The 15,725-nt window shown below is 33.7% G+C and overlaps 5 non-coding genes across 5 annotated transcripts; 2 read left to right on the top strand and 3 right to left on the bottom strand.

Annotated features, from left to right (window-relative positions):
* Positions 1–774: 774 nt before the first annotated feature.
* On the bottom strand, positions 775–847 carry Trnav-aac. Its single transcript has one exon. It is a non-coding gene; the product is annotated as a tRNA-Val (tRNA).
* A 742-nt stretch (positions 848–1,589) lies between these two features.
* Trnav-cac lies at positions 1,590–1,662 on the top strand. The gene has a single exon. It is a non-coding gene; the product is annotated as a tRNA-Val (tRNA).
* A 7,618-nt stretch (positions 1,663–9,280) lies between these two features.
* Positions 9,281–9,353, bottom strand: Trnav-aac. The gene has a single exon. It is a non-coding gene; the product is annotated as a tRNA-Val (tRNA).
* A 1,059-nt stretch (positions 9,354–10,412) lies between these two features.
* Positions 10,413–10,485, top strand: Trnav-cac. The gene has a single exon. It is a non-coding gene; the product is annotated as a tRNA-Val (tRNA).
* A 4,920-nt stretch (positions 10,486–15,405) lies between these two features.
* Positions 15,406–15,478, bottom strand: Trnav-aac. The gene has a single exon. It is a non-coding gene; the product is annotated as a tRNA-Val (tRNA).
* Positions 15,479–15,725: the final 247 nt, after the last annotated feature.

Raw genomic sequence — 15,725 nt, 5'->3', positions numbered from 1 at the left:
ACACACACACACACACACACACACAACCCCGTCCCCTCCTGAAAGCACAAATTAAACACTGATTTCATAAGGAATATATATATGTTCGATTTGTATACTTATAATAATATACATATGTAGATATATGATAATGATATCTCTTATCTGCACTGCCCCGTCTATCCTAGTTGACTACTATGATTTAATTTAAGTCAGATATGTTTATCATAAATGTTGTATATGAACAAAACTAAAATTTACACTAAAGTGCTGGTTTCCCCTTCTTTCATTCTTTTTTTTTCTTCTTCTATTTATTTATTTACCGGTCTCGGTGGAGTCGTGGTTAGGCCATCGGTCTACAGGCTGGTAGGTACTGGGTTCGGATCCCAGTCGAGGCATGGGATTTTTAATCCAATACTGACTCCAAACCCTGAGTGAGTGCTCCGCAAGGCTCAATGGGTAGGTGTAAACCACTTGCACCGACCAATGATCCATAACTGGCTCAACAAAGGCCATGGTTTGTGCTATCCTGCCTGTGGGAAGCGCAAATAAAAGATCTCTTACTGCTAATCGGAAAGAGTAGCCCATGTAGTGGCGACAGCGGGTTTTCTCTCAAAATATGTGTGGTCCTTAACCATATGCCTGACGCCATATAACCGTAAATAAAATGTGTTGAGTGCGTCGTTAAATAAAACATTTCTTTCTTTCTTTCTTTCTTTCTTCTATTTATTTAAACAATGCAAATTATTGGTCACAGAAAAATAAATAATTATCAGTATATTAAAAATAAAAATGAGGTTTCGGCGAGGCTTGAACTCGCGACCTTCTGCGTGTTAAGCAGACGTGATAACCACTACACCACGAAACCAATAGGTAGTGAAGTGTATTATCATGTTTTTAATGCATTGGGCAAATATATATATATTATCATTTTCAAAAACGTACCGTGTTTTTACTTATTATATTAGATGCATGAATCTTATACGTTTAATAATTCTAATATAATATAGTCTTATTGTTTCCATTAGCAGTCAGCAATGTTTTATATGTTCATACCCACAGACTGAACACAAAACAAATGCAACAATAACTATTTGAAATTTTGTTATAAAAAAGTTATGAATTTAAATTATGCTAAAACATATAACCTAATAAATACATTTTAGACATCAGACATGATACGATCACGAGGCTGTCTTTATTGCTCAGACAGAAACACCCTTTTATTAGATTAAGTTGGTTTTTTTGTATTACAGGTGGGAAATAAGAGGTTCCGGCGAGGCTCGAACTCGCGACCTTCTACACCACGAAACCGATACCTACAACGTGCATTGTAAGTCTAATGAAGGGTATTCATCAATAATGTGTTTACTATCCTATAAATAAACAATCCAGAAATTTAGTCATTTTAAGTATTTTCTCCGTATGCCGGTAAGTACAATGCCTAAAAAAAAAAAAAAATCACAATTCTGTAGTTTATACAAATACGTAGTCTATTTTGTGTTCAAAGTACTGTTGTGGCTGTAGAAAGGATGTACCATGTGCACTATTTACATGGTATTGCAGCATGCTACATTATGTGTCACTTGAATGAGATACGTAAGTTAACTGGTTTCGTGGTGTAGTGGTTATCACGTCTGCTTCACACGCAGAAGGTCGCGTGTTCGAGCCTCGCCGAAACCTTGTATTTTTCCCCCCTGTAATAAAAAAAAAAAATTAATAAAAGAGTTTCTGTCACCTCAGCACAAAAAATACATAGGCTTTTGGGTGTTAAACTATGGTAAATGCAAAAATAATTGATGATTTAAATCAATATAAAAATCCAACAGTTAATTTAAAACACAGTGTAAAGAACTATTATAAAAACAAATACAAATATCACAGATAGATAAAATTAAAATTTAGAATAAAAGTCATTATTTCCAAGAAATTGTAATTCCATCACATTTCTTTGGCCAAATATATCTTTTCTAGTTTCTTTCAGATGCATACATTCCACCATTTGAAATGCGGTGTACGGTCAGATTACACCGAGTATGAGCGATAAAGACAGCCTCTTGTGTTTGACGTTTTCCTTTTTAAACGTATCAAATCTAGCTTACATTTTAGCATACGGTAATTTTCTTTCTTTAACTTTTTTTGGTTTATTGTTCTTCTTGTTTTTGTCTTTTTTTTTAAACAATGCAAATTATTGGTCACAGAAAAATTATTATTAATTATAAGTATTTTAAAAACTGAATGAATGAATGAATGAATGAATGTGTAACGACACCCCAGCACGAAAAATACATCGGTTATTGGGTGTCAAACTAAGATAAGAAGCATAAATACATCAATATAAAAATCCAAGAGTTAAACTAAAACACAGTGTAAAGAGCTGTGCTAATATTATATATATACATACATACATACATACATACATATATATATATATATCACAGATAGGGAAAATTAAAATTTATAATAAAAGTCAGTATGACGAAGAAATTGCAACACAAATTCAGGATTGAATCTTAATGACTCCAAGAAAAAAACAAAATAAAATACTTAAAATAAAGTAAACTTTTACAGGTACGGCGGAAGCAAGTCGACATTGTGGAGGGGAGACTGACAGAGATCGAGGGCGCAAAGCAAAGTTTCTATGCTCCACCGTACAAGTTTGAAAACTAGATGTCCTGAAATACAATTTCCTGCATTCTACAAGTAAAAATTCATTTCTGCCTTAAGATTTACTACCGATAATATTTTTCATTCAGAATTATTGGGCGGTATATATATATATATATATATATATATATATATATATATATATATATATTTATTTATTTCATTTCATTTACTTTCATTTACTTTACTTTACTTTCATTTCATTTCATTTACTTTCATTTACTTTATTTTATTTATTTGCTTAAAATTGTAAAAAAAAAACATTCAGATCTGCAAGACTAGATTATTTATTTATTTATTTATTTTGTTTGTTTATTTATTTATTTGCTTAAAAACAAAACGAGAATAGTCATGTGAGAATTTTCCCGATTGTATAAATAATCACATACAATGCAAATTATTAGTCACAGAAAAATTATTATTAATTATACATATTTTAAAAATTGAATATTGAAAATTCAGTTTTATTTTACAACAGCAGACGTAGTAATTTTTCTGTTTATTATTATTATTTTTTTATTATTATTTTTTTTTTTTTACATAATTTGTGTTTTTAATATTTTGCTAACAGAGGAAGGAAGGAAATGTTTTATTTAACGACGCACTCAACACATTTTATTTACGGTTATATGGCATCAGACATGGTTAAGGACAACAAAGATATTGAAGGAGGAAACCCGCTGTCGCCACTTCATGGGCTACTCTTTTCAATTGGCTTTGATCTTGACAACGTACTATCGACAATCGTACCTTCCTATTTAAGAATTAATATTTTATAAAGTGTTAGTAGAACTTTCAAAGTTTAGTTTGTATAACAGATTGATCATGTATATATTTTTAATAAAATATACTAAAGTAGAAAAAGACCGTTTTCACTTTTTAATTTTACGTGTGGTAAAATCGATAAATTCAAATAAATATTATTTCGTTTGGAAAGGGTAAAGTGGGTTGTTTTTTTTTTTTTTTTTTTTTTTTAAATTTTATTGTCCCAGATCACAAACATAGCAGTTTCAGGGATGGGAGCCCCAAATCACTGTTGTACATATTATAAATATACAACACATATATCCATACACAAATAAATACGTACACACGTACCCGGATGTCCTCCGATACATCACATATGTACATACATAGCTTCACACATACATATATGCAAAAAGGCATCAATGTAAGTGGGTACAAGAGTAGTAAATATACATACATGTAATTGGTTTAATCTGGGATATTATAAAGAGAAGAGAGAGGATAAGAAAGAGGAGAAAGAGGTAGAAGACGAGATACGGTTATACGTGAGGTGTATGTTTATTTTTCTCGTTTTTCGCTATCTCCAAACAAGCCATAGACAAGAACAAACTTAAGCTAACATCATATATTTCATTTAATCGTTATCATTAAATAAATTATCCCATGGGGCCCATGGTTTATTAAACATTTCGTATTTGCAATTTTTATATAAAATAAATCTTTCTATTTCAAACTTTTGCTTCAACAGATTTTTAACAACTTTGATTTCTAAATAATGTTTTTGTATCTTAGTTCCATAAACATAACAGTTTATGTTAATAATTAACCAGTTAAGGAAGTTAGATTTTTCGTTATTAATAATACCAAAGATAACATTATCTTTATTGAAATTAATATAATACCAGTCTGAGTCAATATCCAGTTTTGAACTGCAACCCATAAGTTGTGAACTTTATTGCATTCGAAAAATAGATGTGGTATGGTTTCTGGATGGTTGTTACAAAAGCTACACATGTTTGACTCAACATAGTGAATAATATATAAGAAAGTGTTCGTAGCTAAGATTCCGTGAACTAGTCTATATTGAAACCATATTAATATTGAATCCTGAGTGCTCTGAAAAGGAAGTAAATAATATTCTGCCCATTCACTTGATGAAAAGATAAAACCTTGATTGGTGTATTTAGCTTGCGATTTTGGAGTCATGGAGTTAGAGTTTAATAAGTTGTACATATCCTTACATCCTCTTTGTCTTTTTAATAAAAGATTAAGTTTAAATGGAAAAATTGGGTTATTAACCATTTTAAATGTGTTATTTTTCAAATCATCTAAACTATATATGTACGTTTTTACTGCATTTGGAAAGGGTAAAGTTAGTTTGTTTTGTTTAACGACGTCAGTGTTAGAGCATATTGTTTTAATAATCATCTGCTTTTGGATGTCAAACGTTTGGTAATTTTGACATATAATCTAAGAGAGGAAACGGGCACATGTGCAGGGGGGAGGGTATTGGGGGTCGAAACCCTTCCCTGACCAAAACAAAATAAAAATCGAAATATATTTTCTGGGGGAACATGGCCCCATATAAACTTCGCTCAACACAGTCTATAACCCCCAACCCCGCTGAAATCCCTGCACACGCGCCTTGGAAACCCGCTACATTTTAAAAATATTTTTTGCAAGGGATCATTTATGTACCATCCCACAGACAGGATATCACATACTATGGCCTTTTATATACCAGTCATGGCGCACTGGCTGGAACAATCCCGCTGATGGAGATCGATCCTAGACCGACCGCGCATTAAAAAAAACCACCACATTTTTAGGTCTAAGTAATGAATAGAAATAACATATAGTCTTCATAAATGTTACGTATATTGAACATACCGCCCTCTTCCTCTACCCCTAGAGCGTTACGTAATTATTAACACCCCTTACATGTAACGCGTATGCCAACCGCTGGTCACTGTCAAAATTTCAAGGCAAATCCCCCACCGATCCCTGGAAAGGTATTGTACCATACCTCTATGGATATAAATATATTTTGGAGGTATGAGTAATGGAATGGAAACTCGTTTAACGTGCCCATATCCACGAAGGTTCAGGCACGCCTACCACGGATCCGACCTCTGACTTCGCCAGTGGAGGGTTCCGTGGCAGGAGGGGGAGGTATGAGACGACCCCTCAATCAAGACAGTTAAATTTGTTCAAAATCACGTGGCGCCTGCGCAAATCGCGTAAATTCCTAATTCAACTGGCGTCCCGCTAATTGAAGAAAAACAAGCTGGTCATTGGGTTTGCAGTTGACCTAGATAATGTAGATAAGCGAGCATTGCGAAACTATAGCGATGTGGTGGGCCTTTTAGGGTGTATACTACCAAATCAAATCCCATAGACGACAATAGTAACATATGCAGCTAAAACTCCTACCTGCAACGTATCAACCGACATAAACGCCACGGATATAAATACTACCACCCCTTACACTTAAAGTGAATCAGAAAAAAATGGGGGTCAAGCTGCTCGTTTCTGAGATAATGGGTAGCGTCTATGACTACCCTAGTTTCGCACAAAATTTGAGTACTTTTTTTTACAGGTACCCCATACATGTTTCAAGCACAAGGCTACTTGACACATGGTACTAGATGAAATAAAATTGCACATTTATTTTACCCAGATGAAACTATTATTTTTTACAACCAACACACTCACATTTATAACCAATCACAGGACTTGTGGTGTTCACTTCTCTATCAAAAGTTCGGTGCACCTCGCACTTTGACCCAGCCGGAAGTTATTTGGTATAGTACTACCTATACTGATAACATACATTTTTCAAAAAGTGTCCAGCTATGTGTCTTTATGACAACCAGGATCTGGTGTATTCTGACATAAACTGACAACCTCACTGAAAGTGTTGTTTCTACAGTGCAACCTAATATAATGTACACCTCAAAAAGCATATATATTGCATATAGTTTTGTACAAATGCTATATGTCATATTAAACAACAAAATGTTTTAAAATAAAACTCCTGAAGATATTTACTTTCAGTTGGGTGTGTGTACTCAGGTATATATGTAGAGACAACAAAGATAGTCAGAGTACCTCTACCCCTTTAAAGAATGCCATTAAAACACATGCACTTGATTGACCCCTAGATTATGAAGACCTTAACAGGCACATCAAAGAAATATCAGTATTAAAAAAATACACTGTCTGAGGAAGGAAACACAAACATGACTGTACCTGTATGAAGTAATGACTTAATGTCCTGAACATTAGTGTTGGGAGGAAATCCTGTATGCTGGGTGTGGGTGTCTTCAAGTTACCAGGTGTGGGAATTTCAAATCCATCGGCCATGCTGATTTTCATAATGAACCATCAAAACCATTGGCAGCCACCAATATTCCTGACTATATTTTATTTATAGCTTACTGTAGTTGGAGGTTTTAATAGTTGTGATATCTGGAATAATCATGCAGCTTTAACACATTTATTTTTGATTAATTACTGAAAAAAACTATTTTTAAATGACAAAATTACCCGAACATCTATTTTCTTGCATTATTTTCTAATCCGGATGAATACAATATGTACATTAGATGTATTCCTACAATCTGTAATCCAGCATTTTATTTAGCTAGTAACATTAGGTAATACAGCTTTAACAATAAAATAAATCATCAACTTAATCCAAGGCAGATAATCAAATCTGAAAAAATTGGTTCTAAATCTAGTATAAACTCAAAATGCTTTTCATGAGAGCTAACTAAGTGATTATTAAGAAACAAAAATGATCTGGAGATCTAAGTATATGTTTAACAACCTTATTGTTATGTACAAATAAGAACAGAAGGCACAATAGTGACAACAAATTTAATTATGTTTTTGGTAAAGTTTTTCTTCAAATTTACTTAATATTTTGCATAAAACTACAAATTTGTCTAAAATATAACTTAGCACCCTATAAATATGTCAAAATGACAATAAAAATCAACTTCTTTACAAATTTGAGTTTTCAGAATTTCATACATAAAAAATTAACAATGTTAATGGAAACTAAAGACATTAACCCACTATTGGCACATGCTATTTTTAATATAAAAATAAATTGCTATTAAAATCTTAGTTCAGGTTGCCTATATATAATACCATATTTAAGAGCAGTTGTATATGGCAAGTCAAATACCATGTAAAAAGAAATTATTGAAATCTTTACAGTATGAATTATAGGCCAAAACCAACTTTTCTTCAGTGCTAACTTTGATTCAAACTCCATTCAGAGCCATGTACAGAGATTATTGTCAAGGTCAAGGTCATTGTGAACTTGCATGATCGAGTGATGGCTAATTAATCAACCAGTATAGTTTAATTAAATAAAATGACAAAATCATAATATTTTTTATTATGCACTGAATATGTGCTATAGGGTGTATACTACCAAATCAAATCCCATAGACGACAATAGTAACATATGCAGCTAAAACTCCTACCTGCAACGTATCAACCGACATAAACGCCACGGATATAAATACTACCACCCCTTACACTTAAAGTGAATCAGAAAAAAATGGGGGTCAAGCTGCTCGTTTCTGAGATAACGGGTAGCGTCTATGACTACCCTAGTTTCGCACAAAATTCGAGTACTTTTTTTTACAGGTACCCCATACATGTTTCAAGCACAAGGCTACTTGACACATTGATACTAGATGAAATAAAATTGCACATTTATTTTACCCAGATGAAACTATTATTTTTTACAACCAACACACTCACATTTATAACCAATCACAGGACTTGTGGTGTTCACTTATCTATCAAAAGTTCGGTGCACCTCGCACTTTGACCCAGCCGGAAGTTATTTGGTATAGTACTACCTTTATGTACCAAACAGAAATGGATCATCTATTCTAAATGCTTAAATAATAAAACTATTCCAGACACTGCAGCTTTAAAAATAAATGTATTAGTGTTTCTGGATAATTGCTACAAAAGCTACAAGCATTAGAATCAATATAATGAATCATATGTAAGAATTTGTTAGTTTATTTCTCTCCTTCCTTCTCTTTTTTCTATTATTTTTAGCTTCTCTGTTATCCCTATAAATCTATAAACTATGTTTTACTATTATCTAAGCCCATTATTACTGTTCGATTAATGTGATATATATATATATATATATATATATATATATATATATACACACACTATTCACTTATGTACAATCTTCAACATATTAAATGATTGTAAAGTAGCGATACCAGGGCCTCAACCCTGACACTATTATAGTCGGTGGACCCATTGGGCTATTTCTCGCTCCAGTCAGTGCTCCACAACTGGTGTAACAAAGGCCGTGGTATGTACTATCATGTCTGTGGAATGGTGCATATAAAAGATCCCTTGCTGCTAATCGAAAATAGTAGCCCATGAAGTGGCAACAGCGGGTTTCCTCTCTATCAATATCTGTGTGGTCCTCAACCATATGTCTGACGCCATATAACCGTAAATAAAAATGTATTGAAAACATTTCCTTACTTCCTTTAAGAGTGGTCATGAATATTCATGAGCAAAATCAGGCTGCACGTGCTAAATGTGTATGTAAGTAAAACACGTGTGTACAGAGTTCATTCCAGCTTGCGACCGAACGTTCCAGAAACAGCCAAGTTATCAAGATTTATTCATTTGAAGAATCAGATAGATTTATCATTTTAAGAATCAGATAACTTTATCTTTTTAAGGATAAGGCATGTTTTATAAAAGGTAGCTCTTATTTAGAGAAGCAAAATTACGGATTTGTCATTAAAAACTGATAGGTAATTTATACTAAAAGCTTGGAAGTATTCATTTACATAAACTTTAATATTTAGCGAAAAACATTACCAGGTTTCGGCGAGGCTCGAACTCGCGGCCTTCTGCGTGTTAAGCAGACGTGATAACCACTACAACACAAAACCGATACATACAACGTGCATTATAGGTCTAATGAAGGATCTGCATCAACCATATGTTTACTATCCTTCTACAAATAAACACAGTGGCGGATCCAGAGGGGTGAATAGGGTGGCTTGCCACCCCCTCCCTTCCTGTGCCATTTTTTTTTTATGTTCATTTCAAACATATACCGTTACTTCAAAGTTTTGTTCAGGAAGATGCAAATAAAGCCATTCCGTTAGCGAAAATAATATGCATCGCCCTGTTGTCAATCAGGTGTACAATTGAACTGAGTATGGCTTACATCGATAAGGACAAACTTAAATCGTTTTCTATATATTTTGTTGTCAATCAGGAACAGGGTAACTAAATTGTCCACTTTATGGAATTACGAATTAGTTCCTCGGAAATCAGGGAAATAAGGCTCTAAAATGTCCAGAGTGCCGAAACTTCAGGGTTTTTTGTCCCCGGAACCTTCACTATGGCTCAGGCCCCGCCGGTTCACTCCATCTCAATCCAGCCACCCCCTCTTATTATTTTCTAGATCCTCCACTGAAAAAAATCCAGAAATGTTTATGTCGTTTTAAGTAGTTTCTCCTCTTGCCGGTAGGTAACATACCTAAAACCTGGAAAGAGTTCGACCCGTACCACTCTATATTAAAGGATCTAAAGACTAACCCTAACCCTATCCCTAAGACTACCCTAACCATTGAAAGGGGGTGGGGGTACGGGTCGAACTCATGCCGACGTAATAACCACTACACCAAGAAACCATTTACCGTTGGTATCTCTATCAAGTGACACAACGGGCAACGGGCAACTCTATTAACGTGCCCCTATCCACAAGGGTTCAGGCACGCCCGCCCCGGATCTAGCCTCTGACTTCGCCAGTGACCACCTCCGGGGCGGGCAAGTGACACATAATGTAGCCTACTGTAATACCCTGTAAATAGTGCACGTGGTACATCCTTTCAACAGCCACAGCAGTACTTTGAACACCAATAAGTATTTGATAGCTTTTTGGCATGAGTATTACAGTAGGCTACATTATGTGTCACTTGAATGATATACCAACACTAACTGGTTTCGTGGTGTAGTGGTTATCACGTCTGCTTCACACGCAGAAGGTCGCGAGTTCGAGCCTCGCCGAAACCTCGACTCTTTTTCTCCTCTGTAAGAATAAAAAATAAAATTTAATAAAAGAGTTTGTCTGAAAAATCATTTTAATAAAAGAGTTTCTTTCTGAACAGTAATAGAATGGATGTTTAACGACACCCCAGCACGAAAAGTACATGAGCTATTGGAATTATTATTAAAAACAACAAATACACGTACATACATTAAATATGTTTTTAAAAAAAATCATTAAATATATTAAACAAGGCGCATTCATCGTCAGTCTATCATTACTTGGTTACAGACATCTACGATTGGTGTCTGTTTCGTTTACAAAATATGAAAATAGAAGATTTTATTGTTCGAAGTTAATCCTTTAACTAAAGGCTTATTTGCAAAAGCAATACATGTCTACCGATTTCGCAGACATCGATAGCTCGGACAGCATGTGACACAGTCGGCTCACTACGAGATCAAGGAATCTAAGTGGTTGTGTGTGTACTGCCAATATGCTACGGTATCTGTGATTATGTAATGTTGTAAATAGGTGTTTTCAGACGTCGGATGCACGTTTGTTCCTAATTTGCTCTTGTAGGTGTCAGGTGTTAATTCCGTTGTAATGAAATAAAACTGATGTACGTTTGTTCCCGACAATTTGTCGTCGGATGGTGTAAATGTCGCAGTATTGTAACGAGGTCTGACTGTATATGTTAAAACAATAAAATTATAAATGTAGGAAAAATATTTTTTAGAAAAAATCGCATTAACATTCGGTAGGCCTATCTGTTTTTGTTTTTGGGCGATGTTCGGGATATCGTTATGTACCGCAGGAACATGAAAAATGCGATTTTTTTTCTAAAACAATATTTTTTCCTACATTTATTTTTTTAATATATATATAAATGCATCGTGTTGAGGTGTATCTTTGTGCCAAATATGAACAATGTACACCTCGGCATTTGTTTTTGTCTCACCGGCCTCGGTGGCGTCGTGGCAGGCCATCGGTCTACAGGCTGGTAGGTACTGGGTTCGGATCCCAGTCGAGGCATGGAATTTTTAATCCAGATACCGACTCCAAACCCTGAGTGAGTGCTCCGCAAGGCTCAATGGGTAGGTGTAAACCACTTGCACCGACCAGTGATCCATAACTGGTTCAACAAAGGCCATGGTTTGTGTTATCCTGCCTGTGGGAAGCGCAAATAAAAGATCCCTTGCTGCCTTTCGTAAAAAGAGTAGCCTATGTGGCGACAGCGGGTTTCCTCTAAAAAAATCTGTGTGGTCCTTAACCATATGTCTGACGCCATATAACCGTAAATAAAATGTGTTGAGTGCGTCGTTAAATAAAACACTTCTTTCTTCTTTCTTTGTTTTTGTCTCCGGGCGACGTTCGGGCTCCGGGCAGCAAATAGGCTGAACAGGGGGGATACAGGCTTGGAACAGACAAGTTCTTTAACAAAAGTTTCAGTGCCATTTCGATCAAGTATCTTAGATAATTGTCGTAATCCCCAGGTGTGAAGTAGTCACTGCAAATTGAATCCCATCTTGACGGTCCTTTCCAATACGCACGTGTTCGGTTTAAGAACTGCTTCCGTGCAAACAATGTCGCTTTGTCTTTCGGAAAAATATGCAAACTTCTTTTGCCTTTAACTGCAGCTTTTGTAAATCCATACGCCGAACAACGGTTCACCATGTTTCACATTTGAAAGATATGTTCAAAATAATATTCCAAACATACAATTCAATCAATAGAATAACAATTTCGCGTTTTAAAAATACACGTGTAAAATGACCGAAAGGCTGCGAATTACGCATTCATGTTATGCCGGTTAGCGCGTCACGGGGTCACGTGACTTGACTCTTGGAGTTCAGAGGCTTTTTGGCAAGCGATGGGGAAAACGCGAGTTTTTATTGCGATTATATTAAAAACGGATACATTTTTTTAAATACTAGTATTACTTTATTGATACTTCATATATATTGTAAAAGGTATAAGTAGATACAAAACAATAGTGAATTACGTTTTTGATACCTTTAAGTAGTTTCTCCATATGCCGGTAAGTACAATGCCTAAATTTTGTTTTTTTTAAATCACAATTCTGTAATTTATACAAATACGTAGCCTATTTTGTGTTCAAAGGAATCATAGACACTTAGTACCCAAGTCATATCGTACCACCCATTTCGTACCACGCTGCCTGGTTATTTTGTACCCTAGTCATTTCATACCAGTATCAAATCGACTATAGCATAAAAACAGTGGGGGATTTGAAAAATAAAATAAAAATTTATTTGGACAGTTTGAAAATCAGAACACGTTATTGTGCAGCATATCGTTATTGGTAACCATAATACCTGTCAACTGTTATTTCCATTTTACTTGACAAGAGCCGTATATGGTATTTACTACTAACTGCAAACTTCGATTCTGTGTCAAATGGCTCCAGATAATTAATCAAAAACAACAAAACAACATAATGGACCAACAAAATAGTGTTTATTTATAAGGTTTTCTTTTCAAACTTTGGACAAGTTAAAATTTTGCATACGGAAAAACCCCAAGTTATACATGTATCCAGTCAGACCTCGTTTCAGCTTGCAATAGCATAACCAAAAATTATACAAAGTAGCAATAATTTTTAGTCTTTTGCTGATTAAATGAACCACAAATGTGTAATTTAATGTTATTTTGTAAAATACACTACCAGGGTGATTGTTATAAATTGTTATGCCATGGTACGATATGACTTTCAGTTTTGGTACGAAATAACTAAGGTACGAAATGACTAAGGTACGAAATGACTAGGGTACGAAATGACCAAGGTACGAAATGACTTTTTGCAATGGTACGAAATGACCAGGGTACGAAACGACCAAATTAGGTACGAAATGACCATGGTACGAAGTGACTAGCAACCGTTCAGAATACTGTTGTGGCTGTACTATTTACACTATATGTGCACTATTTACAGGGTATTACAGCAGGCTACATTATGTATCACATGAATGAGACACATAAGTTAACTGGTTTCGTGGTGTAGTGGTTATCACGTCTGCTTCACACATTTACGCATTTTCCCCTTAGATTTAGATCAAATATTATATCAGCCAATATTTCATAATCCATTTATTAATTACAAAAATAAATTATTATGTTTTAATTCTTTTATTAAAAGTGGTATTATAACGGTGGCTGATATTGCATATGAAGTTATACCGGGATTTTTACCGGTATCTGCAATTGTCGAAATTATTAAAGAAAAATATCCTGATATGTTGGCAGCAGAAATATCTACTGCTTATTATGTAATTCTGAACTCGCTTCCTGGTGAATGGAAACGACTTATTTTAAATAATATTAAAAATTCGTCACAAGTTAAAGATTTGTTCTTGATTAATAATAATGAAACAATAAATGTAAGTAAATTTAATGTTAAATTAATATATTCCTTACTAATTTCAATTTTTTTAAAATTACCTTCTTGTTTAGAAAAATGGCATGATTTGGGGTTTGTTATAGATTGGAAGCCAGTTTGGAAAATTATACATTACTGTGATAAGACTTCGGAATTTGTTGACTTGGATTTTAAAATTGCTCATAACATTATTTTCACATACTCTAAATTATTTAAATATGGCAAGGTATCATCTAGCCAATGTCCTGTTTGTTTTAAGGAAGAAGAAGATATGTGTCATTTATTTTTGTATTGTGATGAACTTTATGATTTAATTTCTATTTTTTATGAATTATGTATTTATATGTTTAAGGATACTGGTTTTTCTTTAGAAATATTTTTTTTTAAATGTTGCTTTTCGGGTGTTATTTTAAAATACAAACCTGCTCAAATGAATTCATCAATGCTTTGCTCTCAATATACAGAATATTAGTTTTCAAGAGACGTTTAATAGCGGAATCAAGGGGGGTAAATGTTAATATTGTTAAGTTTTTTAAGCATTATATGAGACAGTACTTCTTAATACTTTTAAATCAATATCGCTTTAAAAATAGATTTCCTGCATTTATTAATAAATATATTAAAAATAATATATTTCTTGATCTAAATAATGATGAATTAGTTTTTAAATACCCACTTGAAAACTGATATTTATATTTAGTATATATCTTTAAAAAATTAACATTAGCTTGTAAGATCGATATCCCTCAATTTTCTTTTAATTTTTGCGTGTGCTTGTGTGAATTTGTGTGTGTGATAAATGTGTGGGTGGTTCTATGTGAGAGTACGTGTGTGGATTTGTGTGAATCTTTTTCTTATTTTTATTTGTAAATTTTATCTAACTAAAATGTATTTATTAGGTTATATTTTAGCATAATTTAAGTTCAAAACTTTTTAAAACAAAATTTAAAGCCTTTATTGTTTCGTTTGCTTTGGGTCCTGCCTGTGCATATAAAACATGAAAATATAGGACTATATTATATCAGAATTATTAAAATAATGTTTGAGATTCATGCAACAGCCGATGATTAATAAATCAATGTGCTCTAGTGGTTTCGTTAAATAAATAAAAATAACATTATTTTTGTTTTGGAGACGGTTTTCAACTTTTGTTAGATTTTGGGGGACTGATAGGGGAAGGAAGGAGATGTTTTATTTTATTTACCCCCCCCCCCCCCCGTCCCCTCCTGAAAACACAAATTAAACACTTTGATTTCATAAGGAATATATATACATGTATATATTTTTTCTCCATCATAGTGTACGCTTTGTATACTCAAAAATATATACATGTGTAGATATATGATAGTGATTTCCTATATGCACTGCCCTTTCTATCGTAGTCGACTACTATGATTTAATTTCAGTCCTTTCTTTCTTTAACATTTTTTGATTTGTTTGGGGGGGGGGGGGATCTTTCTTTTTTTCGGGTTTTGTTTAAACAATGCAAATTATTGGTCACAAAAAAATTATTATTAATTATAAGTATATTAAACATTTTAAAATGAGGTTTCGGCGAGGCTCGAACTCGCGACCTTCTGCGTGTTAAGCAGACGTGATAACCACTACACCACGAAACCGATATCTATTGACGTGTATTATCATGTTTTTAATGCACTGGGAAAATACTATTTTTATTCTTTCTTTTAAATTTAGTTTTAATAATATTTTTGTATTTGAACTTAGTATCATTAGCCTACTTTTTATATTTGACGTGTACACATTTAGTTAATACATATCGAATCTACGACCTTGTTATATCACGTATAATACAATGTATACCATAATTTGTAACAATGTGATCATCTATTTCCACTTTCCGGTGCA

The sequence above is a fragment of the Gigantopelta aegis genome, chromosome 3, assembly GCF_016097555.1.
Source record: "Gigantopelta aegis isolate Gae_Host chromosome 3, Gae_host_genome, whole genome shotgun sequence".
NCBI classification, from domain to species: Eukaryota; Metazoa; Mollusca; class Gastropoda; order Neomphalida; family Peltospiridae; genus Gigantopelta; species Gigantopelta aegis.
The sequence above is the reverse complement of the archived record's forward strand: the minus strand, read 5'-3'. Positions and strand labels throughout refer to the sequence as shown.